The sequence below is a fragment of the Loxodonta africana genome, chromosome 4 (genome assembly GCF_030014295.1).
Source record: "Loxodonta africana isolate mLoxAfr1 chromosome 4, mLoxAfr1.hap2, whole genome shotgun sequence".
In the NCBI taxonomy this organism is placed as follows: domain Eukaryota; kingdom Metazoa; phylum Chordata; class Mammalia; order Proboscidea; family Elephantidae; genus Loxodonta; species Loxodonta africana.
In genome coordinates, this window is record NC_087345.1 from 148,354,533 (window position 1) to 148,378,094 (window position 23,562).

Here is a 23,562-nt window from a genome sequence, read left to right on the forward strand (position 1 = left end):
GTAGCTCAAGAAGTTAAGAAAGCATCTAATAGTCTGTTTGGGCGAGTTGCTAAAACATGGATTACATGGTGGCCTACACTAAATCTAGCTGAGATAGCAGACCTGCCTTGGTATACTGTAGAAGAAGGTATCTTAGGGAAATTGGCATGCTAGACTGGATGTCAGGTTAGACTCACAGACCCAAACGTGAAGTGCCCAGAGGACACATCTCTTACCACAACTGTGAGGAAAAAAATTGTGAAGGGAGCTCCAGCATCCTTGAAGACTGCTGTGATTGCTAAAAAAAAAAAAAAAATACAAATTAGATTTGACAGTGGGAACTGCCCTAACTGAATTAAGACACCTAACTACAATGTGGTTAAGTGCTATGGCTGCTAACCAAAAGGTCGGCAGTTCAGATCTGCCAGGCGCTTCTTGGAAATTCTATGGGGCAGTTCTACTCTATCCTACAGGGTCGCTATGAGTCAAAATCGACTCGACAGCACTGGGTTTGTTTTGGTTTTTTTGGTTTAACTGTAATGGGGCTGATTGGACCCCTGTGATAATAGGGGCCAAGTGGCAGCACTCAATGGACAAAGAAAAGGTGGGCATGATTACAGTAATAGTGCAGTCAAAGCAGTAATGAGAATATGGACTCATACGAACTTATGGCATTAACTACTTAGTCATGTTGCTCCTAGGAGTCAAATAAATAGGAAATCTACTAAATATTTACTTGATCTGTACAAACAGATGAATTCTAGGTCAGGTGAACATCAGCCTAACTTGAATTGCCAGAATAGAGAGTCACGATCCCTCAGTCAATTCTCAGATTGAGAGAGTTTAAAGACCCACAACCCCTTGAATGAAGGGAAGGCCAAATTCCATTGAGGAAGGACTCCAAAACACTGTTAAAAATGTATACTCTTAATCTCTCTCCCAGCCTTCCCCAAAGGTCTCCATGACCTTTTATGAGATTGACTGTTCAGTCTCTTGGGGAAAAAGAAATAATTGGACTTTTCAGGGATTACTGAATATTGTCTCTGAACTGACACTAATTCCAGGAGACCCAGAATGTCAGTGTGGCTCACCAGTCAGAGTGGGGGCATATGAAGGTCAGGTTATTAATGTAGTCTTGGCTCATGTCCATCTTACAGTAAGTCCAGTGGATCCCCAAACCCATCATGTAGTTGTTTCCCAGTTCCAGAATGCATAATTGGAAGAGATATACTCAGCAACTGGCAGAACCCCACATTGGATCTCTGACAAATGGAGTAAGGGTTACTTTTTTGGTACAAAAAGACAAATGGAAACTATTATAACTGTCCCTATCTAGGAAAATAGTGAACTAAAATCAATACCACATTTCTGGAGGGATTGCAGAGATTAGTGCCACTATCAAGGACTTGAAGGATGCAGGCGTGGTGATTCTCACCACATCCCCATTCCACACACCTATTTGGCCTGTGCAAAACACAGATGAATCCTGGAGAATGACAGTAGATTATCAAAAATTTAACCAGGTGGTGACTCCAATTGCAGCTGCTGTTCCAGATGTAGTTTCACTGCTCAAGCAAATTAATACATCTCCTGGTACCTGGTGTGCAGCTATTGACCTGGCTAATGCCTTTTTCTCCATACTTGTTTCAAAGGACCATCAGAAGCCGTTTGCCTTCAGCTGGCAAGGCCAGCAACACACCTTCACTTGCCTACCTCAGGGCAAATCTCCAGCCCATTGTTGTAATTTAGTCCACAGAGAACTTGATCACCTTTCCCTTCCACAAAACGTCACACTGCTCCATTATACTGATTGGACCTAGTAGGGAAGAAGTGTCAGTGCCTGTGGACATATTGGTAAAATATTTGTGTGCTAAACAACAACAACAAAAACCAAAAACAAAAAAAACAAGCCCATTGCCATTGAGTCGATTTCAACTCATAGTGACCCTATAGGACAGAGTAGAACTGCACTATAGAGTTTTCAAGGAGAGCCTAGTAGATTCAAACTGCTGACCTTTTTGGTTAGCCACCGTAGCTTTTAACCACTACTCCACCAGGGTTTTCATTTGGATTTATTGGTAAAACATTTGCATGCTAGAAGGTGGGAAATTAATCTCACAAAAATTTAAGCACCTTTCACCTCAGTGAAATTTCTAGGTGTCCAGTGGTATGGGACGTGTTGAGATATTCCTTCTAAAGTGAAGGATAAGTTATTGCATCTGGTTGCTCCCACAACTAAAGATGAGGCGCAACACCTACTGGGCCTTTTTGAATTTTTAGGCAACATATTCCTCATTTGCGTGTGCTACTTTTTTTTACTCCAGCCTATTTATTGAGTGACTTGAAAAGCTGCTAGTTTTGAGTGGGGCCTAGAACAAAAGAAGGCTCTGCAACAGGTATAGGCTGCTGTGCAAGCCACTCTGTCACTTGCGCCATATGATCCAGCTGATCCAACAGTGCTTGAAGTGGCAGTGGCAGATAAAGATGGCATTTGGAGCCTTTGGCAGGCCCCTATTGGTGAATCACAGCGAAGACCCTTAGGATTTTGGCCCAAAGCCCTGCCATCCTCTGCAGATAGCTACTCTCCTTTTGAGAAGCACCTTTGGGCTTATTACTGTGCCTTAGTAGAGACTGAATGCTTAACCATGGGACACCAAGTCGCCATGCAGCCTGAGCCTCCCGTCATGAACTGAGTGTTGTCTGACCGACAGAATCATAAAGTTGGATGTGCACAGCAGCACTCCATCATTAAATGAAAGTGGTATATACAAGATCGGGCTCAAGCAGGACCTGAAGGCACAAGTAAGTTGCATGAGAAAGTGACACAAATGCCCATGGTCTTCACTCCTGTCACATTACCTTCCATTTCCCAGTCTGCACCTATGACCTCATGGGGATAGAAAACTCATGCCTGGTTTACCGGGGGTTCCACGTGCTATGCAGGCACCACTCAAAACTGGACAGAGGTAACACTACAGCCACTTTCTGGGCAATTCCTGAAGGACAGTGGTGAAAGGAAATCCTTCCAATGGGCAGAACTTCGAGCAGTGCATCTGGCTATTCACTCATTTTGCTTGGAAGGAGAAATGGGCAGATGTGCAATTGTATACTGATTCATGGGCTGTGGCCAATTGTTTGGCTGGATGGTCAGGAACTTGGAAGGAACATGATTGGAAAATCAAAGATGAGGATTTATGGGGAAGAGGTATGTAGATAGGCCTCTCAGAATGGGCCAAAGAAGTGAGGATATTTGTGTCTCATGTGAATGCTCACCAGTGGGTGACCTCAGCAGAGGATCATTTTAACAATTAAATGGATAAGATGATGCTTTCTGTGGAAACCAGTCATCTTTCCCCACCTCCTACTGTCTTTGCTCAATGGGCTCATGATCAAAGTGGCCCTGGTAACAGCGATGGAGGTTATGCATGGGCCCAGCAATATGGATTTTCACTCACCAAGACTGGCTTGGCTGCAGCCACTGCTATGTGCCTAATCTTCCACCAGCAGAGACTAACACTGAGTGCCCTACGTGGCACCATTCCTCAGAGTGATCAGCCAGCAACCTGGTGGCAAGTTGACTACATTGGACCACTTCCATCATGGAAAGGGCAGCATTTTGTCCTTACTTTAACAGACACTTACTCTAGATATGGATTTGCCTTCCCTGCATGCAATGCTTCTGCCAAAATTACCATCTGTGGGCTTACAGAATGCCTTATCCACAATCATGGTGTCCTACACAGCATTGCCTCTGATCAAGGGACTCACTTCACAGCAAATGAAGTACAGCAGTGGACCCATGCTCATGGAATTCTCTGGTCTTACCATGTTCCTCATCATCCTGAAGCATGTGGCTTGACAGAACAATGGAATGGCCTCCTAAAGACAAAATTACAGGTGGCAGTACCCTGCAGGGCTGGGGCAGTCTTCTCCAAGAGACTGTAAATGCTCTAAATCAGCATCCAATATATGGCACTATTTTTCCCATAGCCAGAATTCATGGGAACAGGGATCAAGGGATGGAAGTGGGAGTGGCATCACTCACTATTACCCCTAGTGACCCACTCACAAGATTTTTGCTTCTGGTCCCCACGTCCTTACGTTCTTCAGGTCTAGTTCCAAAGGGAGGAATGCTTCCACCTGGAGGCATATCACTGGTTCCATTGAACTGGAAGTTAAGAATGCTACTTGGCCACTTTGAGCTCCTTATGCCTCTGTATCAAAAGGCAAAGAAGGGAGTTACCATACTGGCTGGTGTGATTGACCCTGATTACCAAAAGGAAATTGGATTGGTATTACATAATGGAGGTAAAGAAGAGTATGTCTGGAACACAGGAGACCCCTTAGGGTGTCTCTTAGTACTACAATGCCCAGTGATTAAAGTCAATGGGAAACTACAGCAACACAATTCCAACATGACCAATAGTGGCCCAGATCCTTCAGGAATGAAGATTTGGGTCACCCCACCAGGCAAAGAACCACTAGAAGATGAGGTGCTTGCTGAGGGAAAAGGGAATATGGAATGGGTGGTGGAAGAAAGTAGTCCTAAATACCAGTTATGTCTTCATGACCAGTTGCAGAAATGAGGACTGTAATTATTGTATTTCTGCTTTGTATGTGAGCATAAAATATTTTTGTTTTCTTCACTTTCAAAATATGATATGTGAATGGGCTAGTGTGTTTTCAGTTGTACAAGTGTTAGTTGTATCATGTTAGGCGCAAGTATAACTTTGTAATTGTCTTTATTCAGAGATTATGTATAATTTGGGTAGATGTGTACATGTGACAAGCTGACAAGCAGTGGACTGTGATGGTTAAGATTGGTGTCAACTTGGCTAGGCCATGATTTTCAGTGTTTATATGTGATCACCCCCATGATGGGCTCTGCTGTGAGTAGCCAGTTAGTTGAAAGATAGTTTCCTTGGGCATGGGGTCTGCACCCCAATATAAGTGGACGTTCTGGCTTTTGTCTGCTCTGGATCCTGCAGCTGCCTCCTGTTCCTCTGACCTCTGGTTCTTGGGACTTGAGCTAGCAGCTGCTGATCTTAGGATTCATCGATCTTTAAAGCCTGTGAACAACACCCATGCTCTCTGACCTATCGATCTTGGATTCGCCAGCCCCTGTGGCTGTATGAATTAGGAGAAGTCTCTATCCTGATTCATGGACTTGGGATGTTACAGCCTCTAAAATCACGTGAGCCATTTCCTTTATATAAATTTCTCTCTATATATTTATATGCTTTACTGGTTTTGCTTCTCTAGAGAATCCAGCCTAAGACACTCACTATGTTATGTTTGCACTCTAAGTGGTACGAAACCAGAGTATTTAAGACTTCAGGATGAAGGTCTCAGTACACAAATTGCAGAAATCAAGGTAGGTTTAATTAAACCTCTAATATATATTTAAAGCATGTACTTTAAGAACTCAATCTTCTCAAATTTTAGGATTGCAATTAATTTCAATTTTGTCTTCTAAAACTATTTACCTTTTTCTTTCCAAATATGAACTCCAGAATCTATAGTGTTTGAGTTGAGTAGAGATAGCACTTTTAGGAGTTTATTAAAGATAAGAACTGCACTAATAATTGCAGTCAATTTCCTCTCTTTCTCAAATACATTTATGAGAGATGACCACTAGAGGCATAAAAAAATTGTAAACTTAGATGACAGAGGAGGACCTTCTGGCAGTTGCAAAATGGCTTAAGTTTTATTTTTTCCTATGTACTTTCAATATAGAATTATTTGTTAGGAATCTATTTTTTTTTAGTTAGAGATTCAGGGTTATAATAATGATTAAGAAAACAACAACATGACTTTTAAATAAGTACTAAAATGCAACAAATGTGATGTATGGATAACAGCTGGGATTTCATCCCTCAGTAGTTCTTTCCAATATTTATGAAGCTCTTATTGCTTTTAAGAGATAGGAGGACATAGGGTAGTAGAGACAGCTGAATTATTGCTATGCTTCTGCAGCATCCTTTTCCTTGAATGTTATTATTCTTTCTCTATAGAGTAAGATAAAATATCAACTAAAATAAAGCCATTTGCCCAAAAGAGTTCTCAAAGGAATGATAAGGTAAGTCAAAAATATTGCGTACGGAATCAAGCTCCTGACATGTTATCAATTGTTGGAGGAAGTTGACTTCTCTTCATGGCTAAGAGGAAGTCAATTCATTTAAAGGAATCCTAGAGAAAAATTGTTTTAAGGTAATGCCACTGAACATAAAATACCCCCCTTTTCAGGTTTTTATTGTTATTACAGGTGTTGAAAATTCAGAGGACTTTCTTAATTTCTGTTTTCACTGGTCTCATGTGGAAGAAAGGTAAGACTGTTGGTAAGTATGATAGCTTGAAATCATCCATGGATATTGTCCCTTTCTTGATGCTAGGGCTTAAGGCTTAATAATTGAGTAGCAAAGAATTTACATAATGTTGTACCAAAAATGTGATACTGAGAGTTGCAGGACCTGCCAACAAATGAAGAGATGGTGAACTGAATTAAGTCATGAATATATTGTAATTTAGTTATTTACTGATATTTGGAATCAGATAAATTTGGGTCCAAATTCCAGTCCTGCTCCTTCCTAATAGCTATTTGACCCTTAAGCTGATGTCTGTGGAGATCCAGGATAATGTATGGCATATGTGGGTGCTCAAGTTTAGAGCCTCTCTCTTCCTTTGTACAATATTCTGTTTTGTAGAGTTTATAGCAAAGGACAAGTATACTTCCTTTTAGTCCCATAAAATATTCATCCACAAACTAAGGAGTATACTGTTGACTCAAGTGTCATCGTAATAGGACCCTCAAGTAGATTTTCTCTGGTTAAAAATAGTGGTTTTAAAACTGTGGAAAGCTTTAAATGAGTCAAGGCAACCTTTTGACAAAAGCACAGATTACACAGAAATGTATGATTCATCTGTGTTTTCCTTAGACATTTACCTGGGTGAGAGAGGGGGTTGTATTGATTTGCAGATCTCATTCTAGGTTTATTAGAGTAGGCGCTTTAACTATGAAGTTTATATTCAAAATAGAGATTGAAAATGGACAAAAAGCACACCACCTTAACTTAGGTAAAAAAGTATTTTATACAATTTCTATGATAAACATGGATTTTGTGATCTGAAAAAAAAAAAACTTAGAAACATGAAAATTAGCTATAATAATAAAAACAATGGCCCATTGGAATGTAAAGAGTGTATATACACAAGAAATCTAGAAACAATGCCCTTCTCATTTCCACTCTTCTACCTTCAATACAGAGAAGAGAAAATTAGTTCCATTTAGAGTGAGTCCTTGCAAACTTTTTCTTTAAAAATTTGGAAAAGGGTGAACTTTTCTTTTATTTTCTAGTTTTTTTTTTTCCCCTCTCCATTTTACATAATGCGACAATAAATAAACTTTCACAACACTGGCTCCCACTTATGTGAATATAACTATAGGAAAATACAAGTGTGATTGCTGAGTCACTGAATATAAACATTTTATATTCTTAACATTTCTTAAAAGTTGCACTAATTTATGTTGCCATCAATAATATACGATCATAAACATTTCACCACATCCTTACTAGTACTGGATATTATCAAACATTTTAATCTTTGCCAATCTGATAAGCAAAAAAAAAAAAGCCGTTCTATAGCTTTAATTTGTATTCCTTTAATCAGTTAGGTTTAACTTTTCTCATATGATTGTTAAACATGTGTATATATTTTTCTGCGATTTTTTTCCTGCTCAATCATCTCATTTGATTCTTATAATGATCCTATGATATAGGTACTATTATTACATATTTCACACGGAAGAAATTTAGGGCTAATAGATATTTAGTATCATGTCCTATGCTACCAGACTAATAAATGGCAGAGCTGAGAATTGAATAGAAGCCTGCCTAAAACCAAGCTTTTTGTCTAAACCACAGGGTCACATTGTATTCCTCTCCTGCCTAGAGAGAGAATGTATATGGCTTTCACACTTTTAATTATTTTGTATTACTTCAATCACTCAGGAGCCCTGGTGGAGCAATAGTTAAGAGCTCAGTTGCTAACCAAAAGGTTGGCAGTTCAAATCTACCAGCCACCCCTCGGAAACCCTATGGGGCAGTTCTACTCTGCTCTTTAGGGTGCTATGAGTTGGAATCAATACAATGGCAATGGGTTTTGGGCCAATCATTCATATATTCAGTCAAAAAGTATAATGACCTATTATATGCCTAATATTGACACACAGGTTCTGTATCTAGAACAATGAACAATAATTAATAATTAATAAAAAAGTAAATAATCCATGTTTTCTCTCAGTAAGCTTACTGTACAGAAGCATTAAAAGTAATTTCTCAAATAGGCATTTAATTACCAATATGACAAGTGTTACAAAGGAGAATTAAGTGTGCTGTGCATATAAATGAAAACCCTGGTGACCCAGTGGTTATGAGCTATGGCTCCTAACCAAAAGGCTGGCAGTTCAAATCTACCAGGCACTCCTTTGAAACTGTATGGGGCAGTTCTACTCTGTAGTATAAGGTGTGAGTCAGAATTGACTGGACAGCAATGGATTTGGTTTCTGTTTGGTGCATATAAATGGAGCCCTGGTGGCCCAGTGATTAAGAGCTTGGCTTGCTAACCGAAAGATCACAGTTCCAGTCCACCAGCCATTTCGTAGACACCCTACGGGGCAGTTCTACTCCATCCTATAATGTCACTATGAGTTGGAATCGATGCAGTGGTAATGAGTTTTTGGTTTGGTACATATGGTTTGGTGCATATGAATAACAGGAAGTTGATTAGCATTATATTTAGAACTCTTTGCATAAACATAATTAGGGATACATGATTTGTGAAAATATTTAAAGGGATAAAAGACACATGATAAAAAATCTTTATTTCATTTATTTTTACAAACATACAACTTGATTAAAACAGAAATTCTTGAACAAATGTGCAAATTTCTTGAGACCCGCCCCCCCCCCCCCCCCGCCCCACCAACCTTCACTTTTCTTATAAGCAGTGAAGAATTGGGAGGAGGACTGAAATTTGCCTAAAATGGAGAAAGGTGAAAGTCTCTGCTTTAGGAGAGGTAACAGGTGAAGAGATTTTCATAAAAGAAACACTTCTTGGATCAACAAAGACACATCCATACTCCTTTACTTGCTCCTCCTTGTAATTAATAACTTGCATTTGCAGATCTTTTATGGATAGATTAACTGGTTCAGTGGTATTTTGCCTTAACTGATTGAGTTAACCAAGCCAGAAAATAAAGCATAATTCATCTTTATAATTCTGAGCAATCCAGCATATAGTGTCTATAGTTTCAATAACCATAGGGAAGAAGAAATGTTTTTTAAAATCATTCATAGAACACTACCGGAAAGAAATCTGTGCTGTATCAGTGAAAACACATGTGCTTGTCAATATTTGGCCATTTTAACTTACAAAAATTTCAATTTTATATGGTTTAACTCTGAATATAATATAAAAATCCAAACCAAATTCATTGCCATTGAGTCGATGTCGACTCATAGCGACCTTATAGGACAGAATAGAACTGGCTCATAGGGTTTCCAAGGCTGTAATCATTTAGGAAACCGACTGCCCCGTCTTTATTCTTAAGGGTGGTTGGTAGGTCTAAACTTCCTACCTTTTGGTTAGCAACAAATATAAATGTGTGTTGCTATGCGTTTACTTACAGGTAAATGAGTGGACATGTTTATAGGTAATAGGATATTGTCTCATATACATATTTCTGTTGTTCAAAGAGACCGAGAGATCTTGTAGCTGTACATTAAATGCTAAAAATAACAAAATTCACACATTTCTTTCTTGCCTACAAATATAACATACATTTACAGATATTTAAGATACAACAAGATAAGCAGGAAATGGTGCCAGAAATGTAGCATTTTATAGTTTTACTTAGAGTTTTTAATTAATAGATTTTTTTCTTTGCTCAAAAGTAATATAATAACTAAGCAAAAAAAGCAAAAAGAAAAAAATTAAAATAATAATAATTCTGCTACTTAGAGCCACTGTTAATATTCTAGTATATATTTAAGTCTCTATATATACATGTGTCTGGATATATATACATAAACATATATATGTATGTATATGGATACACACACACATAAATGCAAAAGTGTGTACCTAGAATTTTTATTTTAGCATTAAAAGTGCTACATGGCTTGAATTGTCATTACTAATGTACCTCATTTTCTTTTTTAGTACTAGAGATTGCTTGGACTATCCCTAGTAATGTAAGCTAAAGAGTAATTTAATAACATTATTTATTTATAACTGTATTTTTTAGAGGGGGATGGTAGAAAACTGTTGAAGCCCATCAACCAGGGAATGTTCCCAAAGAAAATTATTTTTACAAGCTTTGATATAGTAGACTCTTTTAAACCACCAGGCTTAGAACCTAGGCCTTCATCAAGCAAAATTTACACATTTTCTCAGAATTGCCAAATACGAACCAGTTACTGAGCCCTTGCTATGTGCCAGATACTATTCTAAACCAACCAGAAAACCAAAAACCAAACTTGCCGTTGAGTTGATTCTGACTCAGTAGATACTATTCTAGGTGCTGTAAAATGATTCAAAGCCCTTGCTTTCATAAAGCTTAATTAGTTACAAATGTATTTGCACACTTTAATGAAGCTACACAGAGATCTCTTTCTTGTTTTGTTATGTTCCAGTGTGGCATGGCTTCTCCGCCAAAAGATAAAATAAGTAGATATTCATAAAAATGTACTGAGCCTTATGCTGTGGTCAAGGCATGAGGGGCCAGGTATAAAGTGAAAATGTAAACAATAACCCAATTAATAAAGTTTAGTGTCAGGAAAAAAAAAATATTGTTGAAAGTCCTGGATTTATTGAGTCTTAGCTATTTTAAAATGTGTCCAATATCAAATTTGCCTTTAATAGTATATTTTAATGTACTAATTTTCTCGGAAATGCATGTCTTAAGTTTTTCAAACCTAAAATGTTTTATTATAACATTAATTTATTACAAATTTCGTTGTAAAATTTATTAGTTACCCATACCAAAAAAACCCATTGCCGTCGAGTAGATCCAACTCATAGTGGCCCTATACGACAGAGAAATGCCCATAGAGTTTCCAATGAGCACCTGGTAGATTTGAACTGCTGACCTTTTGGTTAGCAGCCATAGATAGCTCTTGACCACTACGCCACAAGGGTTTCCTTATTAGCTACAGAAAAAATTAATTTATTACAAAATTAATTTATTGTAAAACTCATTTACCTGGATGGTTCAGCTTAAAACATTTTTCAAGCCTCAATAATTGAATTAATTGCTATTATGAAATCTGGCCAGAGAATGACTAGTAAAGAGATAAAAATATCTTAGGATAGAGTGAAAATGGTGGTATCAGGGAAGGGTTGTGTTTTTGTTGTTGATGTTGTTTTTTGTTTGTTTCCCCACAGAACATTTGATATATACCCGTTGCTGTGGAGTTAATTCCAACTCAGCGACCCTGTAGGACAGAGTACAACTGCCCAAGGACCGTCTGGTAGATTCTGACTGCCAACCTTCTGGTTAGCAGCCATAGCTCTTAACCACTACACTACCACAGTTTCCAGAAGTATAATAGGAACTTTATTCATCAGTTGTCTATTCTGGCTCATCATAACAGTGAAGCACACTCTAAATTTAAGATAAGTTTTGGAAATATCACAAATGCAAACAAAAATATATAAAAAGAAATTTTACTTCTTAAAATAAACTTTTATTTCTGTATGAGTTAACAGTTCTGATGGCTCTGACTAAAATTATACAGTATGCATTCATGGATTCTCAATTACAAAGACACTTTACTTTGGAAGAAGGGTATGTGATATGAGGGAAAGAAGAGATACTTAGAATTTAGTTAGACCTGAGTATTAATTTTAGTTCTGTTACTTATTGACTATTTGATAAGACATTAAACTTTACAAATACGTATAAATCCTGAGCCTTAAGTCTCTCATCTGTAAAATGGGAATAATATTTCCTATCTCACCAGGCTGTTCTGAAAATTAAATTAGACCAAGTGTATTAAGTGCCTAGTAATGAATAAACTTTATATGTAATTACATCTTGCTTACCCTATTCCCCGTAAATTTACAGTTTGTGTACTTATATTTATAACTAAATTATTTTAAAGTCCGTAGAGATCTGATTTAGTTAACTTTCCTCCATGAGATCTGCTCCTAACCAAAAGGATCGGCAGTTGGAATCCAACAGCTGCTCCTTGGAAACCCTGTGAGGGCAGTTCTACTCTTTCCTATAGGGTTGCTATGAGTTGGAATCAACTCGATGGGAATGGGTTTGGTTTTTTGTTAACACTCCATGGATATATCTTCTTCTTTTTACATGAACACCTCAGACAAAATCCCAGTCTTCACAGCAGGCCAAAAAAAGCCAAACCAAACCCAGCGCCGTCGAGTCGATTCTGACTCATAGAGTCACAGCAGGCCAGAACCTATATTTATCCATCAGTCTATGTGAGGGCTATGAGATCACATCCTTAATTTGAAGTGTTTTTTCACTGCAGTATGAGACACATAAGAAATTCTCAATGAAATATGGGTTAAAAGAAGTGAAGGGCAACTTCTTAATAAGCGCCAACCTCCTTTTTTTTAAAACCAGCTTTTCAAAACGACAAAATATTTTAGTAAGTGATCACATATGACTCATTTCCAAGGAACTGTACAGTTAAAAGCGTCATAGCAATATTGAATAAGCCTGTATTTTCTATTCCCAAATCATTATTTACAAAGCCAAGTTGTCTTTATTTCAACAGTGTATCACTGTAAAATAATAAATTATAAAATGAGAAAAATGAACGTAGAGACAAGGACTGCTTAGAGGTGATATTGGAGGTTAAAATGAACTGAAGTTCAGATGATAGGAGCTCTAATTCTATGCTACAAATCATTACTGCAATTTTTGGTTTGGCACAGGGATTCAAAAATTCCCCCAACATGTTATCTAAAGGATATTTTGGATTAATCTGAGCAAGCTAAGATAGCAAACTTATTAGCTTTATGGAAAGAAAACAGACATGCCCAGGTCTGAATTGGTTAATGTTCAATCATTTCAGGAGGTAGCATAAGATCAGGAACCAACGGTACTGAAGGAAGAAGTCCAAGCTGCACTGAAGTCATTGGTGGAAAAAAAAAAAAAAGGCTCTGGAAATTGATGGAATACCAACTGAGATGTTTCAACAAACAGATGCAGTGCTGAAGGTGCTCCCTTGTCTGTACTTAGAAATTTGGAAGACAGCTACCTGGCCAATTGACAGGGAGGGATCCATATCTATGCCTATTCCAAAGAAAGGTGATCCAAACAAATGTGGAAATTATCAAATAATATCATTAATATCATAAATATCATAGGCAAGTAAAATTTTGCTGAAGATCATTCAGAAGTGGTTGCAGCAGTACATTGACAGGGAACTGCCAAAAATTCAATCTGGATTCAGAAGAGGACTTGGAACCAAGGATATCATTGCTGAAAGCTGAGAATACCAGAAAGATGTTTATCTGTATTTTAATGACTATGCAAAGACATTTGACTGTGTGGATCATAACAAATTATGGTTAAAATTGTGAAGAATGGAAATTCCAGAATGCTTAATTGTGCTTATGAGATCAAGAGTCAGTGGTTCGAACAGAACAAGGGAACACTATGTGGTTTAAAGTCAGAAAAGGTGTGGGTCAGGGTTGTATTCTTTCACCATACTTAGTCTGTATGCTAAGCAAATAATTTGAGAAACTGGATCCTATGAAGAAGAATGGGGGCATCAGGATTGGAGGAAGACTCATTAACAACCTCTGTTATGTAGATGACATGACCTTGCTTGCTGAAAGTAAAGAGCACTTTACGCACTGAAGAAGACCAAAGACTACAGTCTTCAGTACGGATTACACTTCAACATAAAGAAAACAAAAACCCTTGTAACCGGACCAATAAGCAACATCATGATAAATGGAGAAGAGATGGAAGTTGTCAAGGATTTCATTTTACTTGGATCCACAATCAACACCCATGGAAACAGCAGTCAAGAAATCAAATGACACATTGCATTGGGCAAATCTGCTGCAAAAGACCTCTCTACAGTGTTAAAAAGCAAAGATGTCACCTTAAGGATTAAAGTGCCCCTACCCAAGCCATTTTTTTTTTACCCAAGCCATATGTTTTCAATCGCCTCATATGCATGCAAAAGCTGGACAATAAATAAGGAAGACCTAAGAAGAATTGAGAATTGATGCCTTTGAATTATGGTATTGGTGAAGAATATTGAATATATTATGGACTGCCAGAAGGATGACCGAATCTGTCTTGGGAGAAGTACAAACTGAATGCTCCTTAGAAGTTGGGATGGCAAGACTTCTCACCTAGGACTGCACTGTGTTTCCTTCTGTTGTACATAGTGTCGCTATGAGTCAGAACCAATTCGCCAACACCTAACAACAATAAAGAGAGCAAACTTACTAGCTTTATGGAAAGAAAACAGAAGACATCCTCAAATCACCATAAACAATTTATGGAAGTTTAAGAATTGAATCAAAGCCTTCTTCAAGTTTGGTCTCCTTTCTATAACACCAAGCTGCCCTCTTAAAAATGAGTGCTACCTGGGACTTATGTTTACCTTCACAATATTCATGAAAGGAGAAGTCTAAAATTGCATGCATTGCTTTCATTTTACAGACTGAGGGAGAGTGAGGAGCAAGAAATAATTATCAGAAATAAATTATTGTTCACTAGTACAATGGGAATAAAAAAAAATGTCATTGCCTTGGTTATAATCTCACAAAATGGAGGTGAGGAAAAATCATCAGCAATGAAGTCTAAGATTTAGCAGGGTTTTCTTAAAACAATCTAATGTAACAATTAAAATTTTGTGTCTTTCTGGGCAGACCTCTATTCTTTGGATACGTCCATTTAACTTTCAGAGATTTAGTTGTAACATCTAGAAATTGGACAAAATGGCCTGTGAGTTTCCTCCCATATCTAATATTGTACAATTATGAAAAATAAAATTGGAAGCATCATAAATATAATTTTATTATGAACACAAATCTCTCGGCTAATTTCTCAAGCAATTTTTGTTGTTTTTAGGTGCCATCGAGTCAGTTCTGAGTCATAGTGACCCTTTGTACAACAGAACGAAACACTTTCTGTGGCATCCTCACAATAATTGTTACCCTTGATCCCATCAGTGCAGCCATTGTGTCAATCTGTCTCCTTGAGGGCTTTCCTCTTTTTAGCTGACCCTCCAATTTACCTAGCATGATGTCCTTCTCCAGGGACTGGTCCCTCCTAATAACGTCCAAGTATGTGAGACGAAGTCTCGCCGTGCTTGCTTTCAAGGAACATTCCAACAGTACTTCTTCCAAAAAGATTTGTTCCTTCTTCTGGCAGTCTGTGTTATATTCACTATTCTTCACCAACACCATAATTCAAAGTCACCAATTCTTCTTTTGTCTTCTTTATTCATTGTCCAGCTTTCACATGCATATGAGGTGATTGAAAATGCCCTGTCTTTGGTCAGATGTACCTCAGTCCTTAAAGTGACATCTTGGGTTTTTAAACACTTTAAAAGAGGTCTTTTTGAAGCAGATTTGCCCAATGCAACGTATAATTTGATTTCTTGACTGCTGCTTCCATGAGTGTTGATTGTGGATCCAAGGCAGTGGGTTAAAAACTTCAATATTTTATCCATTCATTATGAAGTTATTGGTCAAGTTGTGAGGATTTTTGTTTTCTTAATGTTGAGGCACAATCCATACTGAAGGCTGTAGTCTTTGATCTTCATCAGTAAGTACTTCCAGTCCTCTTCATTTTCAGCGAGCAAGATTGTGTCATCTGCGTATGGCAGATTATTAATGAGCCTTCCTCTAATACTGATGCCACGTTTTTCTTCATATACTCCAGCTTCTCGAATTATTTGCTCTGATTATTTGCTCCGAAAACAGATTGAGTAAGTATGGTGAAAGGATACAACACTGACATACAACTTTTTTGACTTTAAATCACTAAGTATCTCCTCGTTTCCTTCAACTCTTGGTCTATGTACAGGTTCTGCATGAACACAAATAAGTGTTCTGGGATTTCCATTCTTCGCAATTTTATCCGTAATTTGTTATGATTCACATAGTCGAATGCATTTGCATAGTCAATGAAACACAGGTAAACATCTTTCCGGTATTCTCAGCTTTCAGCAGGCTTCATCTGATGTCAGCAATGTTATCTTTTGTTCCAGGTCCTCTTCTGAATCTGGCTTGAATTTTTGGCAGTTCCCTGTTGATGTACTGCTGTAGCCACTTTTGAATGATCTTCAGCAAAATTTTACTTACCTGTGATATTAATGACATTGTTTCATAATTTCCCCGTTCTGTTGGATCACCTTTCTTTGGAATGGGCATAAATATAGATTTCTTCCAGTCAGTTGGCCAGGCAGCTGTCCTTCAAATTTCTTGGCGTAGATGAGTGAGCACTCCAGTCACTGCATGTTTGTTGAAACATCTCAATTGGTATTCTGTCCATTCCTAGAGCCTTGTTTTTCACCAATGCCTTCAGTGCAGCTTGGACTTCTTCCTTCAGTACCTTTAGTTCTTGATCATATGCTACCTCCTGAAATGGTTTAACGTCAGTCCCTTCTTTTTGGTACAGTGACTAGGTGTATTCTTTCAGTCTCATTTTGATGCTTCCTGTGTCGTTCAACATTTTCCTAGTAGAATCCTTCAATATTACAACTCAAGTCTTGAAATTTTTCTTCAGTTCTTTTAGCTTAAGAAATGACGATAGTGTTCTTCCCTTTTGGCTTTTCCTCTCCAAGAGTTTGCACGTTTCATTACACTACTTTGTCTTCTTTTGAAATCATTTGTTCTGCTCTTTTACTTCATCATTTCTTCCTTTTGCTGTAGCTACTCTACATTCAAGAACAAGTTTCAGAGTCTCTTTTGACATCCATTCTGGTCTTTTTTTTCTCTCCTGTCTTTTTAAAATCTGTTGCTTTCTTTATGTACGGTGCGCTTGATGTCATTCTGCAACTCTTCTGGTCTTCAGTCATTAGTGTCAAGTGTCTCAAATCTGTTCCTGAGATGGTCTCTAAATGCAGGTGGGATGTAGTCAATGTCATAGTTTGGCTGTCATAGACTTGTTCTAATTTTCTTCAGCATCAACTTGAATTTGTATACAAGCAAATTGTAGTCAGCCCCTGGCCTTGTTCTGATGACATTGAGTTTCTCCATTGTCTCCTTCCACAGATGAAGTTGATTTGATTCCAATAAAATTTCATTTATATTAAATGTTAAGTGAGATTATTTTTCTAAATATGTATCATAATGTAATATATCAAACAAAAATATTATAAAATAATATTTAAAACACCTGTGAATCTATCACCCAGCTTTTAAAATATTTCACATTGTCCTACTTTATTCAGATTAAAAAAAAAATTATGAGTACAATTAAAACTGCTGTGTAACATTTCTGAAGCCTCTCCATAGGTAACTTTTCAGTAATATGTATCATTATTACCATGTATATTTTATACTTCTGTAATCCATGTTTTGGAATCCCTGGATAATCCAAAGGATTAATCATGCTCAGCTGTTAACACAAAGTCTGAAGGTTTAAGTCCACCAAAAGATGCCTCAGAAGAAAGGCCTGGCAATCTACTTCTGAAAAACTAGCCATTGAAAACCCTATGTAGCACAGTTCTATTCTGACACACATAGGATCATCATGAGTTTGAGTTAACATGATGGCAACTGGTTTTACTAGTTAAAGTCATGTTACACACAATGTATATACAGGTAGTCACCAATGATGGCAACTGGTCTTACTAGTTTAATTCACGTTACACACAATGTATATATAAGTAGTTACCAATTTATGATGGATTTCTGTTCTGATGTCTCTGTTGTAAATTGGTTCTGATTAAATCAAATACCTCTTTTTTTTTAATTTTTATTATTACTGCCTTTTATTTTCAGTGTCTTTATAAATCTAATCTTTATTTGTCTTTGGGGATTGGAAACATTACATTTGAGAATGATAACATCAGAAATTTTGTATGTAGTATATATTACTGATAATAAGATTTGTACGCATACACACACACAAACACTGTCGTAAGTGTAGTTGTAAGTCAGGGACTACCACTAGTTTATTATATTTTAAGATTTCATAAAATTGGACTACGTCAATTTTTTTAAATTATGTTTTTGAGATATCTCTTCATTCATATGGTATCTTTGGTTCATTCATTTTTAACTGCTCTATGATATTTTACTTCATAAAAATGAGCCTATTAATCTACTCTGCTGTTAATGAACAAATACAGAACTTTTTCTTGACATTATAAACAACTCTGCAATGAATATAATTACACATATCTCCCATCTACAAGATTTTTTCCAGATGTATAAAGTGGAGCCTAAAACAATAAAAATGGGTTAGATATTTCTAAATTAAGCTAAGAATTAGTTGTGTTGCATTAACTCTCACTGCAGTGCCTATGAGTTCCCATTTCTCTACCAACACTTAGTATGGTTATATTTTGAAAAATTTGCTAATAAGCTAGCTAAAAAAATGATCTCAATGTAATTTTCATTTGAGTTTCTTGGATTACAAGTAAGATTGGGCAAATATTTTTATGCTTTCTGGCCATTCAGTTTTCCTAACTAGTCTTGTCTATTCAAATTCTTGTTTCTATTGGATTATTACCTTTTTCTAATTGATTTGCAGGAGAGTTTATAAATATGTGTGTGTATTCATATGCACACACATATATACATATATGTATATATTCTAGATAAGAATTAATTGTAAGTTATGTAGTTTTAAGTTTTATATTTAGATCTATGAAACATTATGAGTTAAGTTTTGTGTATAAAAATCTGTTGCTGTTGAGCTGATTCCGACTCATAGTGGCCCTACTCATAGTCACCCTATAGGACAGAGTAGAACTGCCCCATAGAGTTTCCAAGGAGTGCCTGGTGGATTCAAAATGCTGACCTTTTGGTTAGCAGCCATAGCTTTTAACCATTATGCCATCAGTGTTTCTAATTTTTGTATATAGTGCAACCAAAAACTAAAAAAACCAAACACTTGGCCATTGAGTCAATTCCGACTCATTGGGAACCTACAGGATGGAGTAGAACTGCCCCATAGGGTTTTCAAGGAGCAGCTGGTGGATTTGAACTGCCGACCTTTTGGTTAGCAGTCATAGCTCTTAACTACTGTACTGCCAGCATTCAGTATAGGGCAAAGGATGTTCAATTTTTTTCATATGGATATCCAGTTATTTTAGAACCATTTGTTGAAAAGACCATCCTTTTTCTATCAAATTGTGTTTGCACCTTTGTTAAAAATCAGTGTCCAAATATGTGTGGGTCTTTTTCTGTCCCATTGATCTCTTTGTCTGTGTTTAATGCCACACTGTCTTCATTACTGTAGCTTCATCAAAATTCAAACTTCTGCTCTTTGGAAGATCTTTTTAATAAAATAAAAATACAGGCCACAGACTGGGAGAAAATATATGCAAAGTATGCAACTGATAAAGGACTCCTATTCATAATAGATAAGAATGTCAAAATTCCATAATAACAACTCAATAAATAAATGGGCAAAATATTTGAATAGACAATTCACCAAGAAAATATACAGGTGTTAAATAAGAACATAGAAAGATCATGAATATTATTAGTTTTTAGGGAGATGCAAATTAATACCACCATGAGATTTCATGAAATATGTAGAAGGGCTAAACTTGTTCTTTTTTTAAAAATCATTTTAGCTTTGCTAGGTTCTTTGAATTTTCATATAAATTTTAGAATTCATTTGCCTATTTTCACCGAAAAAAAAAAAAAAAAAGCCTGCTGGCATATCAATTGGGATTGCACTGAGTCTAGAGAACAGTTTGAATAAGATGAGACTTCTGACCCATGAACAAAATATGTTCATTTATCAAGACGTTCTTTACTTTCTTTCAGAAATGGTTTTTAGTGTTCAGCGTACAGGTCTTCTACATCTTGAATCAGATTTAACCCCAAGTACTTCATGCTTTTTTATGCTATGCCAAAATATTGTTTAAAATTTTAATTTCTGATTCATCGTTGCTAGTATTTAGAAATATAATTGATTATTTTATATTGATCTTGTATCCTACAACTTTAATAAACTCACATATTAGTTTTATCTTATGCCAATGATTTTAACAGCTTAGACAAATGAACAAATTCCTTACAAAGCATACCTGACCCTCCCTCACAAAAGTAGTACAAAATATGGATATTACTCTATCTGAGAAATTGAATTCATAAATACAAAATCTGCTTACAAAGAAATCTCCAGGCCCAAATGGCTTTCTCCGTGAATTCTCTCAAATATTGAGATAAGAAATATTACCAACTCTATATCAACTTTTTAATAAGGCCAGTATAACTCTGATTTCAAACCTAACAATGATTCCAACCTAGAAAATAGTCATGAAATTTTAGCAGAATATTAGCAATTTGAATTCACCAATATATAAAAAGGATAATACACCATGACCAAAGGTGCTTATCCTATCAATACAAGGTAATGCACCACATTAGTAGACATTTTTGTTTGGGTAATTTTCTTTCCAAAATTATACAGCTTTTTTTGGAATAGACCTATTTTCTTTGTAAAATGTATTTAAAATGTATGGCAACTGATTGAATAAACACTGGCCCTTTCTATATTAACTCTACCTAGGTATTCAGCTACTTATGCAACGTAAACATCTTGCTCTCTTCCCATCACTAACTGGAAATCAGAGGAACATAACTTTAATGTTACGTAATATACTTCTCTGAAGTCTTTAGGCATGTGTACCCAAACTTTCTGCCCCTGAGTCTTTTTAGGTCACGTTGCCACATGAAGAAGGTAGTGATTTCCACCTACTATGCCAGGTAGAATCTTCAAGTGGAAAAAACCCAAAGGTTCAGGCAGTTTTGTCACAGTTACCCAGGGCTGCAGAACCTACTTTGCCGAAGCAGGTAATTGTGAAACCCAAACCAGCTGGCAGCAGGTAAGGGACCAAGCTTTGTGAGAGCATCTGGCCAAAGGATTGAAAAATGCTAAGCAAGGAGTAGATGCCGACCTACTTAGTAATGTGCAAGTGTGAAATTATGGTTTCCAGTTTCCCTTGAGAGTAGATGCAGATGTGACTAAATTCTCAGGTGACCTCCGGATCCTAGTTCCCATAAAACTGGGTGTGTCTCCTGAGTGTCCTAGGCTAGTCACTGGAGTCAGTAGGGTGGAAATAAGGCAACTGTATCACCACATTTTCTTCTGCCTTTTCTTGTGTAATATATACATAACTTGCAGGTGAATTATAAATGTAAGGTGTATTGAACCAATTAAATGGGTAACTTATAGGGCAACTATATGTGTACAAGTGTATATATATATATATATTTTTTTTTTTTTTGTAAGGGAGGCTACAAATTTCTTCACACTCTATATATCGTAATTTAAGAGTGAATATTTTTTCATTATTCTAAAGTGATGATATCTATTATTTTGATAAGTATACTGAAGCAATTGCTAATCTTTACGTTAATAAAACTAAAGAACTTGTATCTTATAGGTGGTCAGCTGACCAAACTATTGATCTCGCCATGCATAGTTGAGGAGAGACAAGAACAAGGAGCTTTTTTGGAGGGACTGGATAGTTCAAAAGAAGAACTGGCTGGAGTCAACCACTGGGCACTGGGACCCAGAGAGGTCCCATTACTACAGTTGCCTAGATGTGATCTTCCATCCCTTCTCTATAATTTTTCCATCACTGTGAGTGTGCGGTCTCTTTATGGGAGCCCTTTCCATGGTGCATCCAATTGATACAGTATGGCTCTGTCAAAAAAATTAAAGTTCATAGAACTATGTATGCTCTGCTATTCTGCTGCTGCTAACTTTCCCTCCCAGTAAGCTCCATTTTATATTTTTACCATTTGGTCCCAGTGGTGTGAGTATCCCTTTTCCCACTAATAGACAAGTGTTTTTGGAATACCATGCTCTATCTATGATCTTTCTTCTCTTTCTTATATACTGTTGTATCATTTTTATATGATAATTTAACTTACTTACATTTGTTCCTTATCATCAAGATTGGTTTGCAATCTCCTTGAAGGTAGCATCTTTGTTTAAAACTGGTGGGTATAACAAATACTAATTGATATAAACTGATATCCAAAAGAGACAAAACTTGGAAAATTATCAGGTTTAGTATAAAAAAAAGTTCCCGTTGTTATTAGTAAGGTTTTAGGAAATATATTGTCCTTTTGAAGCAAATAATTTTATATTGATAAAAAAATGATTAGCTATTTAAAACCATCATCTCAATGCTGAAACAAACAAATTGATCTTAACTTTTAATCAAGTAGGTGACACATTCATCTCTTCCTCTTTCCCCTGCATCCTCTTTGGCCTTCACCTAAGAGTGGCAAACAAGGAAGCACGTTGAAAAGTCATCATTTTTCATTGTGCTAAGATTCATTTATCCATTCAATAAGAATTTATTGCTTTGCTACGATGTTCCAGGTACAGGACTTGGTGCTGTTAAATACCTTAGTGAACAAGACATAGATACGCTATAGAATAGTAGCTGAGTTTAGATTTTTACATCTCAACCACTTCAGTGCAGATTAGCATTTGAATAAACTATACAACTTATTTTCAGTCACAATTTCAGTCTAGTCTTTGATATTCTTCCTCTATCATATGAAATAGCTTTTTCTTTTATAAGCAGAAGAGGAGCGGAATGAAATAGAGAGCTCTGCTATTCCTTGGCCAATTTCTTCATAAAGTTACATTTGGGAATTTCTATTTAATTGATCCCTCCAAGGCCTGTAAGCTGAAAAATTTATAGACTCTTATATGGTAACAGACTGAAAAGTGGTCCAAGTGATTTTTTTGAAATATGCCTACCAAAATAAACAGAGTTTTACCAGTGATATCTCTATAAGGACTTCTGACATGTGGGGATTTAGGAAAAAGTTGGTTTTATACCTTATTTTACTTCTGACACCCTGTTATAGGAGAACCATATGACTCACTTGGGGCCAATTAAAATTTTCCATGACATTTTTCTAACTGGAAATAGAACATCAATCCTTCTAACGTTTACTTCTATAGAAGGTGACGCTCGAGAGCTGTTTGGTCATGTGGAAGGAAGCCATTTTGAAATCAGCAGTGAGGAAGAAGGAGATCCACACACAGGCTCCAAAGAAACCTTTGCATACAAAACTATACAATATGACCTCCTGTTACCACTTCCACTGCTATTTACCTAGTTCAAGTCATCATCAGCTCTCATCTGCCTCCTGATTGGTCTTTCTCTCCCACCTTTGTCCCTTCATAAACCAAACAAAAAAAAAATAAACCCATTGCCCTTGAGTCAATTCCTGCTCATAGCAACCCTATAGGACAGAGTAAAACTGGTCCATAGGGTTTTCAAGGAGTGCCTGAGTGGATTTGAACTGCTGAACTTTAGGTTAGTAGTTGTAGCTCTTACCCACTATGCCACCAGAGTTTCCAGTCTC

At 36.7% G+C, this 23,562-nt stretch overlaps 1 pseudogene; it reads left to right on the forward strand.

Moving 5' to 3' along the window:
• Positions 1-940: 940 nt before the first annotated feature.
• On the forward strand, positions 941-21,862 carry LOC135231336 (uncharacterized; annotated as a pseudogene).
• The last annotated feature ends 1,700 nt before the right edge of the window (positions 21,863-23,562 follow it).